This window comes from Piliocolobus tephrosceles, chromosome 5 (assembly GCF_002776525.5).
Source record: "Piliocolobus tephrosceles isolate RC106 chromosome 5, ASM277652v3, whole genome shotgun sequence".
Lineage (NCBI taxonomy): Eukaryota > Metazoa > Chordata > Mammalia > Primates > Cercopithecidae > Piliocolobus > Piliocolobus tephrosceles.
Genome location: NC_045438.1, coordinates 74,252,383 through 74,272,824, shown reverse-complemented (window position 1 = coordinate 74,272,824; position 20,442 = coordinate 74,252,383).

The following is a 20,442-nucleotide window of genomic DNA, read 5'->3' as shown; positions in this document are numbered from 1 at the left end:
TGATAGGCCCCAGTGTGTGATGTTCCCCTTCCCGAGTCCAAGTGATCTCATTGTTCAGTTCCCACCTATGAGTGAGAACATGCGGTGTTTGGTTTTCTCTTCTTGTGATAGTTTGCTAAGAATGATGGTTTCCAGCTGCATCCATGTCCCTACAAAGGACGCAAACTCATCCTTTTTTATGGCTGCATAGTATTCCATGGTGTATATGTGCCACATTTTCTTAATCCAGTCTGTCACAGATGGACATTTGGGTTGATTCCAAGTCTTTGCTATTGTGAATAGTGCCGCAATAAACATACGTGTGCATGTGTCTTTATAGCAGCATGATTTATAATCCTTTGGGTATATACCCAGTAGTGGGATGGCTGGGTCATATGGTACATCTAGTTCTAGATCCTTGAGGAATTGCCATACTGTTTTCCATAATGGTTGAACTAGTTTACAATCCCACCAACAGTGTAAAAGTGTTCCTATTTCTCCACATCCTCTCCAACACTGAGAGTAGATATTTCACTAGATAATCCCAATAATATTTTACAGCCTATGTGGCCTGCAACCTCCTAATACTCTAGAGTATTTATGAAGACAACTGGGAATTAATTTACTAAGTATTGAGTTTAAAACCACTAACGCATATTCCATTACTAAAGTAGCATCAGTACAAGGGAAAAAAAATTGAAGAGAGTTTCAAGATGCAAATGACAGTTAAAATATATCACCATGTACTGTGATGGAATGGTAATAATATGAATGAATATCGATTGGTATATCCTAGCAATTTTAAAAGTCTGTTTTGGTAAACAGAATAGACACATTTAATCCACATCTGTCAGATTCAGACTTGAACAACTAAAGGAAAAAGTACAGGCAATGATTTTACTCTTTTTATGTTTATAAGGAAATGTTATATGGATCAATTTGTAAGCTTCTTTTTTTATAAGATAAGATACACCAATTTTTTTTTTTTTAAGTAAAACAGGCTTTTCCTCTACATTTGACATTAGTTTGCACATGATTTTTGTTTTATTTTTTAGGCTCAATTTTCCTACATAATTAAGAGTTTGAAGTTTGGGCAATGTCAAGAACCACATCTGTACTGAAATAAATTCTCTGTGTTTGGTAAGTAGGGGAGAAAATAGTTGATAAATATTTCTTATCTGCAGCAAATTCTCATGTTCATGTTTTATCTTTGATCTTCGTGAAGACTCTCAGAAAATTTCTAAGCAACATTGTTTGTTTTGCCTAAACTGCTTTGTATTTTGACCACACATTGGAGACTTACTTTTATTAATATAAATATAATCTACTCTACTCAAAACCAAGCAGTCTGATTTTCTGCCATTCTTTTTTACCTTTCCTTTTTTACTTTTATTTTAGGTTTGGGGGTATATGTGAAGGTTTGTTACATAGGTAAATGTGTCATGGGAGTTTGTTGTGCATATTATTTCATCATTCGGGTATTGAGCCCAGCACCCAGTAGTCATCTTTTCTGCTCCTCTCCCTCCTTCCACCCTTTCCACCCTTCCACCCTTCTTATCATTTAGTTCCTACTTATAAGTGAAAACATGCAGTATTTGATTTTTTTGATCCTGCATTAGTTTGCTAAGGATAATAGCCTCCAGCTTCATCCATGTTCCCATGAAAGACATGATCTCATTCTTTTTTTATGGCTACATAGTATTCCATGGTATATACATACCACATTTTGATTATACAATCTGCCTTTGATAGGTATTAGGTTGATTCTGCTATTGTGAAGAGTGCGTCAGTGAACATTTGTGTGCATGTATCTTTATGGTAGAATAATTTATATTTATCTGGGTATATACCCAGTAATAGGATTACTGGATCAAATAGTAGTTCTGCTTTTAGCTCTTTGAGGAATTGCTATACTGTTTTCTACAATGGTTGAACTAATTTGCACTCTCACCAACAGTGTATAATGTTCCATTTTCTCTGCAACCTTACTGGCATTTGTTTTTTTTGTCTTGACTTTTTACTAACATTCTGACTGGTGTGAGATGGTATCTCATTATGATTTTGATGTGCATTTCTCTAATGATCTGTAGTGTTGAGCTTTTTCACATATGCTTTTCGGCATCATGTATGTCTTCTTTTGAAAAGCATCTGTTTATGTCCTTTGCCCACTTTTCATTGGGGTTGTTTTTTTTTTGTTTTGTTTTTTTTTTACTTCTTATAAATTTAATTTCGTTATAGATGCTGAATATTAGACCATTGCCAGATACATAGTTTGCAAATTTTTTTCCCATTCTGTAGATTGTCTGTTTACTCTGATAGTTTCTTTTTTGCTCTATGAAAGCTCTTAAGTTTAATTAGATCCAACTTGTCAATTTTTGCTTTTTTTTTTGCTATTGTTTTGGTGTCTTTGTCATGAAATCTTTGCCCATTCTGATGTCCAGGATGGTATTGTCTAGGTTGTCTTCTAGGGTTTTTGTAGTTTCGGGTTTTACATTTAAGTTTTCAATTCATCTTGAGTTGATTTTTGTGTACGATGTAAGGAAGAGGTCCAGTTTCAATCTTCTACATATGGCTAGCCAGTTATCCCAGCACCATTTATTGAATAGGGATCCTTTTCCCTATTGCTTGTTTTTGTCATGTTTGTCAAAGGTCAGATGGTTGTAGTGTATGGTCTTATTTCTGGGTTCTCTATTCTGTTCGATTGTTCAGGGTGTCTGTTTTTGTACCAGTACTATGCTGTTTTAGTTACTGTAGCCCTGTAGTATAGTTTGAAGCCAGGTAGCATGATATCTCCAACTTTGTTCTTTTTGCTTGGCATTGCCTTAGATGTTCAGGCTTTTTTTTTTTTTTTACTCTATATGAATTTTAAAATAGTTTTTTCTAGCTCTGCGAAGAATCTGAATGTTAGTTTAATAGGAATAGCATTGAATCTATAAATTGCTTTGGGCAATATGGCCATATTCTTGATATTGAATCTTCCTATCCATGAGCACAAAATATTTTTTCATTTGTTTGTGTCATCTCTGATTTATTTATTTATTTTTTTAATTAATTAATTAATTTATTTATTTTTTATTATACTTTAAGTTCTAGGGTACATGTGCATAACATGCAGGTTTGTTACATATGTATATCTGTGACATGTTGGTGTGCTGCACCCATCAACTCATCAGCACCCATCAATTCAACATTTATATCATGATATCATGTATAACTCCCCAATGCAATCCCTCCCCCCTCCCCCCTCCCCATGATAGGCCCCAGTGTGTGATGTTCCCCTTCCTGAGTCCAAGTGATCTCATTGTTCAGTTCCCACCTATGAGTGAGAACATGCGGTGTTTGGTTTTCTCTTCTTGTGATAGTTTGCTAAGAATGATGGTTTCCAGCTGCGTCCATGTCCCTACAAAGGACGCAAACTCATCCTTTTTTATGGCTGCATAGTATTCCATGGTGTATATGTGCCACATTTTCTTAATCCAGTCTGTCACAGATGGACATTTGGGTTGATTCCAAGTCTTTGCTATTGTGAATAGTGCCGCAATAAACATACGTGTGCATGTGTCTTTATAGCAGCATGATTTATAATCCTTTGGGTATATACCCAGTAGTGGGATGGCTGGGTCATATGGTACATCTAGTTCTAGATCCTTGAGGAATGGCCAGCTTTTGTAAGGCAGATGTGGTGGTGACAAATTTCCTCAGCACTTGCTTGTTGAAAAGGATCTTACTTTTCCTTTACTTTTGAAGCTGAGTTTGACCAGATATGATATTCTGAGTTGGATTTTTTTTTTTCTTTAAGAATATTGAATATTGGCCCCAATCTCTTCTGGTTTGTAGGATTTCAGTTGAAATGTCCACTGTTAGTCTGATGAGATTCCTTTTGTAGGTGACTTGACCTTTCTCTCTAGCTGCCTCTAAGATTCTTTTAACCTCTTCATCTATTGTGATATGAATGCTTATGGATTGCATTATGAAATTCTGGTAGTGTGTTTTTCAGCTGTATATAGTTGGTCATGTTCTTCTCTCTACTGGCTACTTTGTTGGTCAGCTCCTGTAATGTTTTATAATGATTTTTAGCATCCTTGCATCTGCTAGCACTCTGCTTTCCTGTGGGTGTTCACCACAGTGGCAGAGGCCAGGCAGCTTGGGAGGAGTCAGAATTCTCTGCTGAAGACCATGTGCTGTATTGCACTGAAGGTTGTGTTGACATGGTGCAGTGTGCTGGCTGGCACACATCTGAATGCCTTCTCTGTGCTCTCCAAGTGGTAGTGATTGCTCAGGGTGTGGGAGGATCCCATGTATTCTGCACAGTGTGTTAGTGCAAGGGCTGGGCACTAGCAGGGGATGGGCTTGCTGGCTCTGTGCCCACCAAGGCTCACTCTGCAATGGCAATCAGTAGAGTTGAGGCATACTGAACTTCTGCATACTGGCAGGGCAAATAAAGCAAAGCCTGCCCATGTAGACACTTGTCAGCAAAGTGATGTGGAGATTTGTTGTGGGCTAGGGGGAAGATGCGGTATGGAGAGGGAAATATGGACTGGTGTGCAGCCATAGCAGCTGCCTCACTGGAACTCTCTTATAAATATTACATTAATATTTCACTGAGTTATTTATCAGGGGGTCTCATTTTTAGTATAATATTTTGTGTGTTTTATTATTTCGCTGACATTCACATATTTTACATACATTTTGAACTGACTATTAAAGATGCTAGGATATATATTAAAAGGGGGAAAATTATACCATGTTAGGAACTTATATTTTTTATTCAAATTTTAATTTCCTATTAAAACTTCTGCACAATTGCCATGTTTGATCAGAGAGGAATGAGCAAGAACATTGTGATGGTGCAGAAGGACTCTCTGGGTATTTTTTCTGCTACAGCTTTAGCTAACGTTTTCAAAACCCTCTCATAAGAACCAGATGTTATCATTCTTTGTCCCTCCACAAAGTCAACAAGCAAAGTACCTTGAGCTTCCTAAAATGCTGTTATCATCTTTGCTCTTGACATGTCCCCTTTTTTGACTGGACTACTTCTACCTCTTGGTAGCCATTGCTTTGATTATGCATTGTCTTCAGGATTGCAGTGGTAAAGCCATGTTTCATCTCCTGTTACAATTCTTTGAATAAATTCTTCATAATCTCTATCTCAGTTGTTTAAAATTCCCATAGATATCTCTCCTGTTTTTTGTAACTTTTCTAGGTGACACAGTTTTGGCACTCATTGAGTGGAAACTTTGCTCATCTTTAACTTTTCATTTGGAATTGTGTAAGCTAAATCAATAAGGAAGTATATGGTGGTGGCTATTGTTTGTGCTGTTGTCAGTTCTTTTCAACTAGGTCACAATCAAGGTTAATTTTTTCCTCACAGGCTGATATGGATGGTCTGCCACTGTGGGCTTTATATTTAACATTACCATATCCCTTCTTAAAATGAGTTATCCATTTTTAAACTGCTGATGTCTTTGGAATATTGTCCCCGGAAGCTTTTCATTGAGCATCAGTGATGTCACCATTCTTCCACTAACTCTTCACTATAAATGTGATGTTTGTTCCTGTCAAGTTTTGTAGAATTCATGCTGCTATGATGGGGCTCTTTTCAAACCAATGTTTTATCCTGCTTGTTGCCTCAAACTAGATCCTCTTTGAACATGTTAGAACAAGTTAGTATGAGTTTATATTGATGCAAATTTTTTTATATTCGGGCATAGTTTTTTTCATAATACCCATTTTTCATGAAATTTTTGAACAACCCATTGTATTTCTCTGAGCTAATATTATTGTAGTGGAAAAGTGGTGTTGGAAAAAAAGAAAGTAAAGCATTTTCATATACATAAAAGTGCATTAGATTGGGGAAAACACCTGACTCTTTTTTCTAAAGATGATATCGAAATATGCACCTGATTATACAAACAGAAAACGGAGAATAAACATTAATAAAATAGTAAACTGTAGTTTTGCTTTCACATTTACAAGGGTAAAGATAGAATGAAGCAACCTAGCCAGTTGAGATAAAGGGAAAATTCAATATGTAAGAAATATTTAATTAACATAGAAGCAGCAAAGTCAAATTTATAAGATAATGCTACATGTGAATGAACTGAATTTTTTCATTATAAGAACGAGACTATGAGATTGAATTAAAAAATACAACAGAGTTTAAGCACACTTAAGGTAATACATAAAACAAAGTTTAAAGATAAAGCAATAGACAAATTAACAGGAGACAAAGATAAAGATTATAGAAGTGTCAGTGGTAATATCAGACATGATATTAAAAGTCTGAAAATGAAATAAAATACCAATGAATAATAAAATGAGTGTATTATAAAGAAGATATGATATATAGAAGATAATATATGAAGAAGATAAACTTCTTTTCAATAGGCCACAAAATAGCTGAATCTGTTTGTAGTGGAATATTTCAGTTACCCACTTTTAGGCTTAGAGAGAGACAGGAAGAAAATATCCATAAAAGTAAGATGAATAATAAAATCAATAATGTTAAAAAATTAGCTATACATAGAAGTTTATATCTCTTGAAAAGTTAAGATACTTAATTTGTATAATATGAGGAGTTTGTAAAAATTTGTCTAAAATTGGCCACAGAGGAAACATTAAGAAATTTAAAACAAGGGAATTTCTAGGCCACATTCTCTAATTCTTACCAAATAAATAAATAAAGCACAAGAAAGATTAAAGCTAAAGTATTTTAAGGTTACTTGGGAATTAGACAATTATTGGATCAGATTTTTTTTAAGTAGGAAAATTACATATCTAGAAAGCACAAAATAAAAAATAAAAACACAACACTTTGTGACATAATTGTAAGAATACAGGAACAGTACTTCTCTGAGGACAATGCATTAAATGTCTTAATAAAAAAGAAAAACAAGGCCAGGCACAGTGGCTCATGCCTGTAATCCCAGCACTTCAGGAGGCTGAGGTGGGCGGATCACCTGAGGTGGGGAGTTTGAGAGCAGCCTGGCCAACATGGCAAAACCGCATCTCTACTAAAAATATAAAAATTAGCTGGGTGTGGTGGTACATGCCTGTAATCCCAACTACCTGGGAGGCTGAGGTGTGAGAATTGCTTGAACCCAGGAATCAGAGGTTGCAGTGAGCTGACATGGTGCCATTGCACTCCAGCCTGGGCAACAGAGCAAGACTCCATCTCAACAAAACAAAACAAACAAAGAAGTGTACAAATTATTTTATGAAATTAGAAAAACAATTATAAAACAGTGCAAAATAAGGTAGAAAGAGGACATACCAAAGTTAAAAATTTTAAATTAATAAGGTAAAATATATAAAATAGCAAATGATAAATAAAATCAAAGCTGTTCATTTAATAGGTATTGTATAAAGAAAAACACTTCAGTAGACTTATTAAAAATAAAAATGTGTAGGAATAGGAACAGCTCCAGTCACCAGCTCCCAGCACCAGCGACACAGAAGACGGGTGATTTCTGCGTTTTCAACTGAGGTACTGGGTTCATCTCACTAGGGAGTGCTGGACAATTGGTGCTGGTCAGCTGCTGCAGCCTGACCAGCGGGAGCTGAAGCACGGTGAGACATTGCCTCACCTGGGAAGCACAAGGGGAAGGAATCCCTTTTCCGAGCCGGGGAACTGAGACACACAACACCTGGAAAATCGGGTAACTCCCACCCCAATACTGCGCTATACCAAGGGTCTTAGCAAGCGGCACACCAGGAGATTATATCCCACACCTGGCTGGGAGGGTCCCACGCCCGTGGGGCCTCCCTCATTGCTAGCGCAGCAGTCTGCGATCTAACGGCAAGGCAGCAGCAAGGCTGGGGGAGGGGCACCCGCCATTGCTGAGGCTTAGGTAGGTAAACCAAGCTTCTGGGAAGCTCAAACTGGGTAGATCCCACAGCAGCTCAAGGAGGTCTGCCTGTCTCTGTAGACTCCACTTCTGGAGACAAGGCAGAGCTAAACAAACAAAAAAAGCAGCAGAAACCTCTGCAGATGCAAACGACCCTGTCTGACAATACAGAGGTTGAGATCTGAGAACGGACAGACTGCCTGCTCAAGTGGGTCCCTGACCCCTGAGTAGCCTAACTGGGAGACATCCCCCACTAGGGGCAGACCAACACCCCACACCTCACACGACAGGGTACACCCCTGAGATGAAGCTTCCAAAGCAAGAATCAGACAGGTACACTCGCCGTTCAGCAATATTCTGTCCTCCGCAAACTCTGCTGCTGATACCCAGGCAAACAGGGTCTGGAGTGGACCTCAAGCAATGTCCACCAGACCTACAGCTGAGGGTCCTGACTGTTAGAAGGAAAACTAACAAACAGGAAGAATACCCACACCAAAACCCCATCAGTACGTCACCATCATCAAAGACCAAAGGCAGATAAAATGACAAAGATGGAGGCAGAAAAGCTGGAAATTCAAAAAATAAGAGTGCATCTCCCCCTACAAAGGAATGCAGCTCATCGCCAGCAATGGATCAAAGCTGGACGGAGAATGACTTTGACGAGTTAAGAGAAGAAGGCTTCAGTCCATCAAACTTCTCAGAGCTACAGGAGGAATTACGTACCCAGTGCAAAGAAACTAAAAATCTTGAAAATAGAATGGAAGAATGGATAACTAGAATAATCAATGCAGAGAAGGCCATAAATGAACTGACAGAGATAAAAACCATGACACAAGAAATACGTGACAAATGCACAAGCTTCAGTAACCGACTCGATCAACTGGAAGAAAGAGTATCAGCGATTGAGGATCAAATGAATGAAATGAAGCGAGAAGAGAAGTCTAAAGGAAAAAGAGGAAAAAGAAATGAACAAAGCCTTCAAGAAGTATGGGATTATGTGAAAAGACCAAATCTACGTCTGATTGGGGTGCCTGAAAGTGAGGGGGAAAATGGAACCAGGTTGGAAAACACTCTTCAGGATATCATCCAGGAGAACTTCCCCAACCTAGTACGGCAGGCCAACATTCAAATTCAGGAAATACAGAGAACGCCACAAAGATGCTCCTCGAGAAAAGCAACTCCAAGACACATAATTGTGAGATTCACCAAAGTTGAAATGAAGGAAAAACTGTTACGGGCAGCCAGAGAGAAAGGTCGGGTTACCCACAAAGGGAAGCCCATCAGACTAACAGCAGATCTCTCAGCAGAAACTCTACAAGCCAGAAGAGAGTGGGGGCCAATATTCAACATTCTTAAAGAAAAGAATTTTAAACCCAGAATTTCATATCCAGCCAAACTAAGTTTCATCAGTGAAGGAGAAATAAAATCCTTTACAGATAAGCAAATGCTTAGAGATTTTGTCACCACCAGGCCTGCCTTACAAGAGACCCTCAAGGAAGCACTAAACATGACAAGGAACAACCGGTACCAGCCATTGCAAAAACATGCCAAAATGTAAAGACCATCAAGGCTAGGAAGAAACTGCATCAACTAACGAGCAAAATAACCAGTTAATATCATAATGGCAGGATCAAGTTCACACATAACAATATTAACCTTAAATGTAAATGGACTAAATGCTCCAATTAAAAGACACAGACTGGAAAACTGGATAAAGAGTCAAGACCCATCAGTCTGCTGTATTCAGGAGACCCATCTCACATGCAGAGACACACATAGGCTCAAAATGAAGGGATGGAGGAAGATCTACCAAGCAAATGGACAATAAAAAAAAAGCAGGGGTTGCAATCCTAGTCTCTGAAAAAACAGACTTTAAACTATCAAAGATCAAAAGAGACAAAGAAGGCCATTACATAATGGTAAAGGGATCAATTCAACAGGAAGAGCTAACTATCCTAAATATATATGCACCCAATACAGGAGCACCCAGATTCGTAAAGCAAGTCCTTAGAGACTTACAAAGAGACTTAGACTCCCACACAATAATGATGGGAGACTTCAACACCCCACTGTCAACATTAGACAGATCAATGAGACAGAAAGTTAACAAGGATAGCCAGGTATTGAACTCATATCTGCACCAAGCAGACCTAATAGACATCTACAGAACTCTCCACACCAAATCAACAGAATATACATTCTTCTCAGCACCACATTACACTTATTCAAAAATTGACCATATAGTTGGAAGTAAAGCACTCATCAGCAAATGTACAAGAACAGAAATTATAACAAACTGTCTCTCAGACCACAGTGCAATCAAACTAGAACTCAGGACTAAGAAACTCAATCAAAACCGCTTGACTACATGGAAACTAAACAACCTGCTCCTGAATGACTACTAGGTACATAACGAAATAAAGGCAGAAATAAAGATGTTCTTTGAAACCAATGAGAACGAAGATATAACATACCAGAATCTCTGGAACACATTTAAAGCAGTGTGTAGAGGGAAATTTATAGCACTAAATGCCCACAAGAGAAAGCTGGAAAGATCTAAAATTGACATTCTATCATCACAATTAAAAGAACTAAGAGGCAAGAGCAAACACATTCAAAAGCTAGCAGAAGGCAAGAAATAACTAAGATCAGAGCAGAACTGAAGGAGATAGAGACACAAAAACCCTGCAAAAAATCAATGAATCCAGGAGTTGGTTTTTTGAAAAGATCAACAAAATTGATAGACCACTAGCAAGACTAATAAAGAAGAAAAGAGAGAAGAATCAAATAGATGCAATAAAAAATGATAAAGGGGATATCACCACCGACCCCACTGAAATACAAACTACCATCAGAGAATACTATAAACACCTCTATGCAAATCAACTAGAAAATCTAGAAGAAATGGATAATTTCCTGGACACTTATACTGTCCCAAGGCTAAACCAGGAAGAAGTTGAATTCCTGAATAGACCAATAGCAGGCTCTGAAATTGAGGCAATAATTAATAGCCTACCAACCAAAAAAAGTCCAGGACCAGATGGATTCACAGCTGAATTCTACCAGAGGTACAAGGAGGAGCTGGTACCATTCCTTCTGAAACTCTTCCAATTAATAGAAAAAGAGAGAATCCTCGCTAACTCATTTTATGAGGCCAACATCATCCTGATACCAAAGCCTGGCAGAGACACAGCAAAAGAAGAGAATTTTAGACCAATATCCCTGATGAACATCGACACAAAACTCCTCAATAAAATACTGGCAAACCGGATTCAGCAGCACATCAAAAAGCTTATCCACCATGATCAAGTGGGCTTCATCCCTGGGATGCAAGGCTGGTTCAACATACACAAATCAATAAACGTAATCCAGCATATAAACAGAATCAAAGACAAAAACCACATGATTATCTCAATAGATGCAGAAAAGGCCTTTGACAAAAATCAACAGCACTTCATGCTAAAAACTCTCAATAAATTCGGTATTGATGAAATAGATCTCAAAATAATAAGAGCTATTTGTGACAAACCCACAGTCAATATCATACTGAAAGGACAAAAACTGGAAGCGTTCCTTTTGAAAACTGGCACAAGACAGGGATGCCTTCTCTCACCACTCCTATTCAACATAGTGTTGGAAGTTCTGGCTAGGGCAATCAGGCAAGAGAAAGAAATAAAGGATATTCAGTTAGGAAAAGAAGGCGGCAAATTGTCCCTGTTTGCAGATGACATGACTGTATATTTAGAAAACCCCTTCATCTCAGCCCAAAATCTCCTTAAGCTGATAAGCAACTTCAGCAAAGTCTCAGGATACAAAATTAATGTGCAAAAATCACAAATATTCTTATACACCAGTAACAAACAAACAGAGAGCCAAATCATGAATGAACTTCCATTCACAATTGCTTCAAAGAGAATAAAATTCCTAGGAATCCAACTTACAAGGGATGTAAAGGACCTCTTCAAGGAGAACTACAAACCACTGCTCAGTGAAATGAAAGAGGACACAAAGAAATGGAAGAACATACCATGCTCATGGATAGGAAGAATCAATATCGTGAAAATGGCCATAATGCCCAAGGTAATTTATAGATTCAATGCCATCCCCATCAAGCTACCAATGACTTTCTTCACAGAATTGGAAAAAACTGCTTTAAAGTTCATATGGAACCAAAAAAGACCCCGCATTGCCAGACAATCCTAAGTGAAAAGAACAAAGATGGAGGCATCACGCTACCTGACTTCAAACTGTGCTACAAGGCTACAGTAACCAAAACAACATGGTACTGGCACCAAAACAGAGGTATAGACCAATGAAACAGAAAAGAGCCCTCAGAAATAATACCACACATCTACAGCCATCTGATCTTTGACAAGCCTGAGAAAAACAAGAAATGGGGAAAACATTCCCTATTTAATAAATGATGCTGGGGAAATTGGCTAGCCATAAGTAGAAAGCTGAAACTGGATCCTTTCCTTACTCCTTATACGAAAATTAATTCAAGATGGATTAGAGACTTAAATGTTAGACCTAATACCATAAAAACCCTAGAAGGAAACCTAGGTAATACCTAGGACATAGGCATGGGCAAGGACTTCATGTCAAAAACACAAAAAGCAATGGCAACAAAAGCAAAAATTGACAAATGGGATCTAATTAAACTAAAGAGCTTCTGCACAGGAAAAGAAACTACCATCAGAGTGAATAGGCAACCTACAGAATGGGAGAAAATTTTTGCAATCTACTCATCTGACAAAGGGCTAATATCAAGAACCTACAAAGAACTCAAACAAATTTACAAGAAAAAAACAAACAACCCCATCAAAAAGTGGGAAAGGGATATGAGCAGATATTTCTCAAAAGAAGACATGCATACAGCCAACAGACACATGAAAAAATGCTTGTCATCGCTGGCCATCAGAGAAATGCAAATCAAAACCATAATGAGATACCATCTCACACCAGTTAGAATGGCAATCATTAAAATGTCAGGAAACAACAGGTGCTGGAGAGGATGTGGAGAAATAGGAACACTTTTACACTGTTGGTGGGATTGTAAACTAGTTCAACCATTATGGAAAACAGTATGACGATTCCTCAAGGATCTAGAACTAGAAGTATCATATGAGCCAGCCATCCCATTACTGGGTATATACCCAAAGGATTATAAATCATGCTGCTATAAAGACACATGCACACGTATGTTCATTGTGGCACTATTCACAATAGCAAAGACTTGGAATCAACCCAAATGTCCATCTGTGACAGACTGGATTAAGAAAATGTGGCACATATACACCATGCAATACTATGCGGCCATAAAAAAGGATGAGTTTGTGTCCTTTGTAGGGACATATATGCAGCTAGAAACCATCATTCTCAGCAAACTATCGCAAGAACAGAAAACCAAACACGGCATGTTCTCACTCAGAGGTGGGAATTGAACAATGAGATCACTTGGACACAGGAAGGGGAACATCACACACCGGGGCCTATTATGGGGAGTATGGAGGGGAGAGGGGTTGATTGGGAGTTGTACCTGATGTAAAGGACGAGTTGATGGGTGATGATGAGTTGATGGGTGCAACACAACAAGATGGCACAAGTATACATATGTAACAAACCTGCACATTATGCACATGTACCCTAGAATTTAAAGTATAGTAATAATAAAAAAAGAAAAAAAAGTGTGTAAATATTGCAGGTTTTATTTCTAACCACTGGAATAAAGTAAATATTGCAAGAAAGAGACTTACACAGTTGTTTTTGGTTTCCCAATGCAAATAAAAGTTATGTTTACATTATACTATTGTCTTTTAAGTGAGTAATAATAGTATTATGTCTTTAAAAAGTACACACCCTCATTAGAAAAAAAACTTTATGGCTAAAAAATGCTAGCGATTATCTGAGCCTTCAGGAAGTTGTAGTCTCATTGCTGGTAGATGGTCTTGCCTTGATATTGATGGCTGCTGACTGATCAGGGTTGCGAAAGTTGGGTGGAGTATGGCAATTTCTTAAAATAAAGCAAAGTTTGCCATATAAATTGACTCTTCCTTTCACAAAAGATTTCTCTGTATCATGCAATTCTACTTGAGAGCATTTTACCCAAAGCAGAACTTTCAAAACTGGAACTCAAACTCTGCCACTCCTTTATCAAATAAATTGGTATAATATTCTAGATCCTTTGTTGTCTTGTTAACACTGCTCATAGCATCTTTACCAGGAGCATATTCCATCTTCAGAAACCATTTTGTTTGCTCATCCATAAGAAGTAGTTTCTCATGAGTTTTATCATGAGATTATAGCAATTCAGCCTTATCTTTGGGCCCACTTCCAATTCTGATTCTCTTGCTCTATCTACCAAATTGACAATTACTTCCTCCACTGAAATCTTGAACCCCTCAAAGTCATTTATGAAGGTTGGAATCAATTTCTTATAAACTCCTGTTAATGTTGATAGTTTGACATCCTCCCATAAATCACAAATGTTCTTAATGGTGTCCAGAATGGTGTATTATTTCCAGAAGTTGTCAATTTACTTTTCCCAGATCTATCAAAAGAATTACTTTCTATGGCAGCTATAGCCTTACAAAATGTATTTCTTAAATAACAAGTCTTGGAAGTAAAAATTAGTCCTTGATTCATGGACTGCAGAATGGTTGTTATGTTAGCAGCCATGAAAACAAAGTTAATCTGCTTGTACATCTTCATCTGAGCTCTTGGGTGATTAGGTGCATTGTCAATGAACAGTATAGCTTGAATGAAATCTTTGTTTTTTGAGCAGTAGGTCTCAACATTAGTGAGCTTAAAATATTCTGTAAACCTTACTTTCAACAGATGTGCTGTCATCTAGGCTTTGTGGTTTCCATATATAAGGCACGGGCAGAGTAGATTTAGCCTAATTCCTAAGGGCCCTGGAATTTTTGGAATGGTAAATGAGCATTTGCTTCAACTTAAAGTCACCAGCTGCATTAGCCCCTAACAAGAGAGTCAGCCTGCTCTTTGAAGCTTTGAAGGCAGATATTGACTTCTTTCTAACTGTGAAAGAACCAAATGGCATCCTCTTCCAACATGTAAGGCAGCTTCATCTACATTGAAAATCTGCTGTTCAGTGTAGCCACCTTTGTCAATGATTTTAGATACCTCTTCTGGATAACTTGCTGCAGCTTCTATATCAGCACTTGCTGCTTCACCTTGCACTTTTAGGTTATAGAGATGCCTTCTTTCCTTAAATCTCATGAACAATCCTCTACTAGGTTCCGACTTTTCTTCTGCAGATTCCTCATGTCGATCTGCCTTCACAGAATTGAAAAGAGTTGGGGGCTTGCTCTGGATTAGGCTTTGTCTTAAAGAAATACTGTGGCTGGTTTGGTTTTCTATCAAGACAATCACTCAAACCTCCCTATCAGCAATAAGTCTGTGTTGCCTTCTTCTTATTCTTGTGTTCACTGGAGTAGCACATTTAATTTCTTTCAACAACTTTTACTCTGCATTCACAAGTTGGCTAACTGTTTGATGAAAGCAGCCTAGCTTTCACCCTGCTTCAACTTTTGACATGCCTTCCTCACTAAGCTTAGCCATTTCTAGCTTTTGATTTAGAGTGACTCTAACTTTCACTTGAACACTTTCAGGCCGTAAGTGTTGGCCTCATTTCAATATTGATGTGTCTCAGGGAATAAGGAGGTCCCAGATTGGGCTCATTTCGATATTGTTGTGTCTCAGGGAATAGAGAGGCCCAAGAAGTTGGAAAGAGGCATTGAATGGTTGGTCAATGGATCAGTCACAACACACACAGCATTTATGGATTAAGTTTGGCAACGTAAATGGGTGCAGTTTGTGGTGCTCCAAACAGTGACAATATTAACATCAGAGATTACCGATCGTAGGTTACCATAATAGAAATAAAAATGTTTTAAACATTGCAGGAATTGCCAAAATGTGATGCAGAGACGCGAAGTGAGCACGTGCTCTTGGAAAAAATGTCACCAATAGACTTGCTCAATGCAGGGTTACCACAAATCTTCAATTTGCAAAAAGTGCGGTATCTACAAAATGCATTAAAGTGAAGTGCAATAAAAGGAGATATGCTTGTATATATATATAATCATACATCACATAGTGACATTTTAGTCAATGATGGACTACATATATGATGGTGGTCCTATGATATTATACTGAAGCTGAAAATATTATATAGCCTAGTGGTATATCAATGATACTGACCTTATGTAAATCTAGGCTAATATATGTATTTCTATCTATAGGTGAAAGTCTAAACAAATAGCATTACAAATAGGAGTAATTAATCAATAAGCTGGACTGCTGTAATACAACATGTACAAAAATTTCAGATGTTTTTGAAAGGATCTATACAAATACTTTGGAGATTATATTTGCAACCTGGGATCTGTGAGGTGCCTTCTTAACCAACAATAGGAAACCAGTTACCAGAAAAGAATTGATAGGATTGTTTGATAATATAAAAATGAAAACTTTGTATAGCTAAAGATCAAGTTGACCAAAAACTTCAGGTGTAATATAAGGTAGAAAGAAAGAAATAAGGATCCCTTACATTGTTTCTAATCATCCTCACTAGAATATTATGTGTTACCTTTGGATACATTATTTAATTATTATAATTAGACAAATGGAGAAATACTTTCAACTGAAATGAAGTCAAAATTCACTCATTTAATTTATTCAATGAATACATTTCGGGCACCTGTTTGTTAGAGACTTGTTTTAGGTCCTGGGGATACAGCTGTAAACAGAACTGAAGAAGAAAAACTTGCCCTCAGGAGCTCACATTCTAAATGAGAAAAATTAATAGGTAGTAAGTAAAATATATCATGGAAAATGTAAATTATACATTAAAGTAAACAATACGATTTGCAATGTGTCAGGGAGTGATAAGTGTGGTAGATAATAACTAGGGTAGTGTTATAGGAAGTATGGTGTGTGTGTGTGTGTACACAATTTTACACAGCATACCTAGGGAAGAATGCTCTGGGAAAAGAGTGGGTTAGTTAAGACCTGAAGGAAAAGGGAAACAAATCCTATGATTTTTAAAGTTGAGATTATAAGAGGCAGAAGAAAGAACATCAAAAGATGTGAACTGGGAGCATGCCTAGTTTGTTTAAAGGACAACAGAGAGGCCCATATGATTTTAGCGGAATGACCCAGCTTGTGGGAAAGAGAGGAATAGGTGATAAACTCAGAGGTGACAGGTGACCAGATTAGATATAACTTCTTATGTTAGGAAGTCTTTGTCATTTACCCTGAGTAGGATGGAGAACTATGAGCATAAAAGTGCATTGATGCACTTCACATTTTTGCAGAATTCGTCTAACTTTAGCTAGGTATAGGTTGGAGGGGGGCAATGTGAGAGCTGGAGCAGTTGAGAGGCTTTAGTAATAATCTAGGAGGGAGATAATGATAGTTTGATTTAAAGTGGTAGTGGATGTGAAAAGTGTAAAATATTACTTATAGCAGAAATATAATGGACAAGAGTTGACCATTGGGCTTGGCAAAATAGAGTTCACTGATAACTTAGTTTAGGTGTAGTGGAGAGTGGCAAAAAGCCTGTTTGGAGTGGAATCAAATGAAAATGGCAGGAGAAAGTGAGATTAGGTGTCTTTAAGGGAGTTTTGATATACAAGGAAGGAGAGAAATTAGGCAGAAATGGGAAGGGAAAATGTAGAGAGAAGAAAATTATGGTGTGCGAGAAAGGAAAGATTTGCTTGAGTGGTGTACTTGATTAGGTTATATGCGATGTAATCCAGCAGGTGAATGGAGGATTTGGCCTATGTAGGAGGAAGAACAATTCCTCCACAGTAATAGGAAAAAAAAAAAAAAAAAAAAAAAAAAAGGAAAAATGTAAGGTTACAAAGGCAGGTTTCTAGAAGTGTGAAAAAAATGGAAAAAAACTTGTGGAAATTCCGTTCGATTGATTTCTGTTTTCTCAGTGAAAAATAGAGCAAGGACATGGCTGAGAGTAAACATGAAGGAGAAGATACTAGAGAATTTGGAGAGGAGGAAATATGAATCATATGTTATTCTAGATAATTGAGTGAATGGAAGTACAGAAAAATCGAGCACTAAAAAAAATTTGAGATTTACAAAATTGACATAAGGTTATAGAGGAAAACACTTGAAATTTTCAAAATTTAAAGAGAAGATTAAAAAGTAATATTTTTGTTGAGATTCATGAAAATTCCAACTCAGTTTGTTTTGAACACAGGTTCCATGACATATTTTGCAAAATATTTAGTTATACTATTAGATATTGAGCTTTTCCAAAAAAAATGCTACATGTATTATTAAACTGCCATAGATTTGTTTTTCATCATTTTTTTTCTAAAGCATTTTGGAAGTCATTGATGTAATTTCTTCAGAAGGATACATTTCATTGTCTCTGAGTATGGAATCATTTTATATGCCTTGAAAGTATCCCTTTCAATATTTAATATCTCTCTCTCTCTCTCTTCCACCCCCGTCCCACACACACCCGCACACACACACATGAAAAAAATACACATGTAAAAATATGACTGTGTGTATACATGTTAGTGTTTTATGATTGATACACTTTTGTAATATTGTTTCAAAACTTCATATTCATATACTGAAGCATCTTTAAAAATATATGTTCCCATAAAATTACCCTTCTCACCCACTGTCAGCTAACTATGGTGACTCCATTTCTATTCCATTCACTTTCCACCCTTTACGTGTCTTCTGTAAGGTTTCAGTACGAGAACTTCAGCCTAATCTAACATTTATTTTTGGCTGTTGAAGCCAACATGCAGATTCTCTGTTTTTCAGAAATATGAGTATGAGATAACTTTGCTGTGCTATAAATGATCGATTAAAGTATATATTTCTGTAAGAATACTTCAATTTATTTTTTATGAAGTATTAACTTGTACTAAACTGCTGTTTACTCTGTGCATGTTACCTTTAAAAAGTCTCTTTAGAATTTTAAAGTTTTAAAGGGAGGAGGAAACTTGAGATCATTTTGTTCAGCATTTTTCATACTGTGCATAAGATGTTAATAAGTGCTCTAGTTGCTTAAATACTCTGTTTTCTTTTTCTTTTTCTTTTTTGTTTTTTTTTTTTTTTTTTTTGAGACGGAGTCTCGCTCTGTCGCCCAGGCTGGAGTGCAGTGGCCGGATCTCAGCTCACTGCAAGCTCCGCCTCCCGGGTTCACGCCATTCTCCTGCCTCAGCCTCCCGAGTAGCTGGGATTACAGGCGCCCGCCACCTCGCCCGGCTAGTTTTTGTATTTTTTTTTAGTAGAGACGGAGTTTCACTGTGTTAGCCAGGATGGTCTCGATCTCCTGACCTCGTGATCCACCCGTCTCAGCCTCCCAAAGTGCTGGGATTACAGGCTTGAGCCACCGCGCCCGGCATAAATACTCTGTTTTCTTAAAAGACAATTATAAAATACACTAACATGTTAAAAGTATATGAGAAGTTCTGAAGTAAAGAAACCTGATCAAATTCAACAGAGCTTTTCCCAAGTATATTTGATATCAAAATTACTATCCATTTTTATTTTTTTCTTGAACATCTATAAAAACTTCATTGATTGAATACTTCTCAGAATAGCTAGAGAATTATTTTACTCTCTATAAATGAGTAAACACAGACATGGTATATTTATAAGGCTTTCTAAAGTTATATGGCTGTTTATTATCAGGAAGAATCAGAGCTAATTTGGATACCCAATTAAGTGCTCCTTTCTTCTTGCAGTTTGTCTCCTGGTACTTTCTTATCCCAGTGCTGTGCTGAGCCATATTGGAGCCTAAGGCAAAAGGGAACATCAGTAACACTAATCCTGTCTTTATTTAAAATTTTGATATTTTGTTCATCATGGATTTATTTGCATAAATTTTAATATCGAAATCTATTGATTAAAATATTGTGTATCTTAATTACTGAGTTTTTCGTTATCCCTTCTGTTCTTGAGACAATTACTCGTTTATCTGACCCTACTGTCTGCTCTGATTACCCCTTCAAAACTACGTGTATCTCCAGTCTTAGAACATCCAAGCAACTTTATCTTCCAAGTTATTTAAAAGCATGATGAATTTAGAAAATATCCACATCACAACTTTGGTGACTTCCATTCCTCACATTTGTAGGTAGAAACATCTCTACTATCCTTTGCCTTTGTATTACAGGGAAAAATAAATAGTGCTGCTCCAATTTTCGGCATATTAATTTATAAATACCGTCTACTTTATTGCACACCTTCTGAAAGTCTGATCTCAACTTAATTATAATTAACAACCCAAAACTTCTATTAATCAGTTCCTAGGTGTAGGGGAATAAACTTGGGGCAGAGATTGCATCTAGTCTAGTTCTGCTTGATAAAAATACATTTTCACTAACTTATTGAACTCTAATATGGAATTTCCCAAAGTGTATTTCAGCAAGGAGAATGTTCACAGGGTCAGGGGGAAAATAGTAATAAAATTAGTTGGATAGTATAGATCTGAAGGAAACATAAGAGATTCTTTATTTCAGAACTTAGTGCCTCTAATATGCTAATGTTCTTTAGTAATACAGAAAATAACCTTATAAAATGCAGTGTTTTTAAAACAGATCTAACT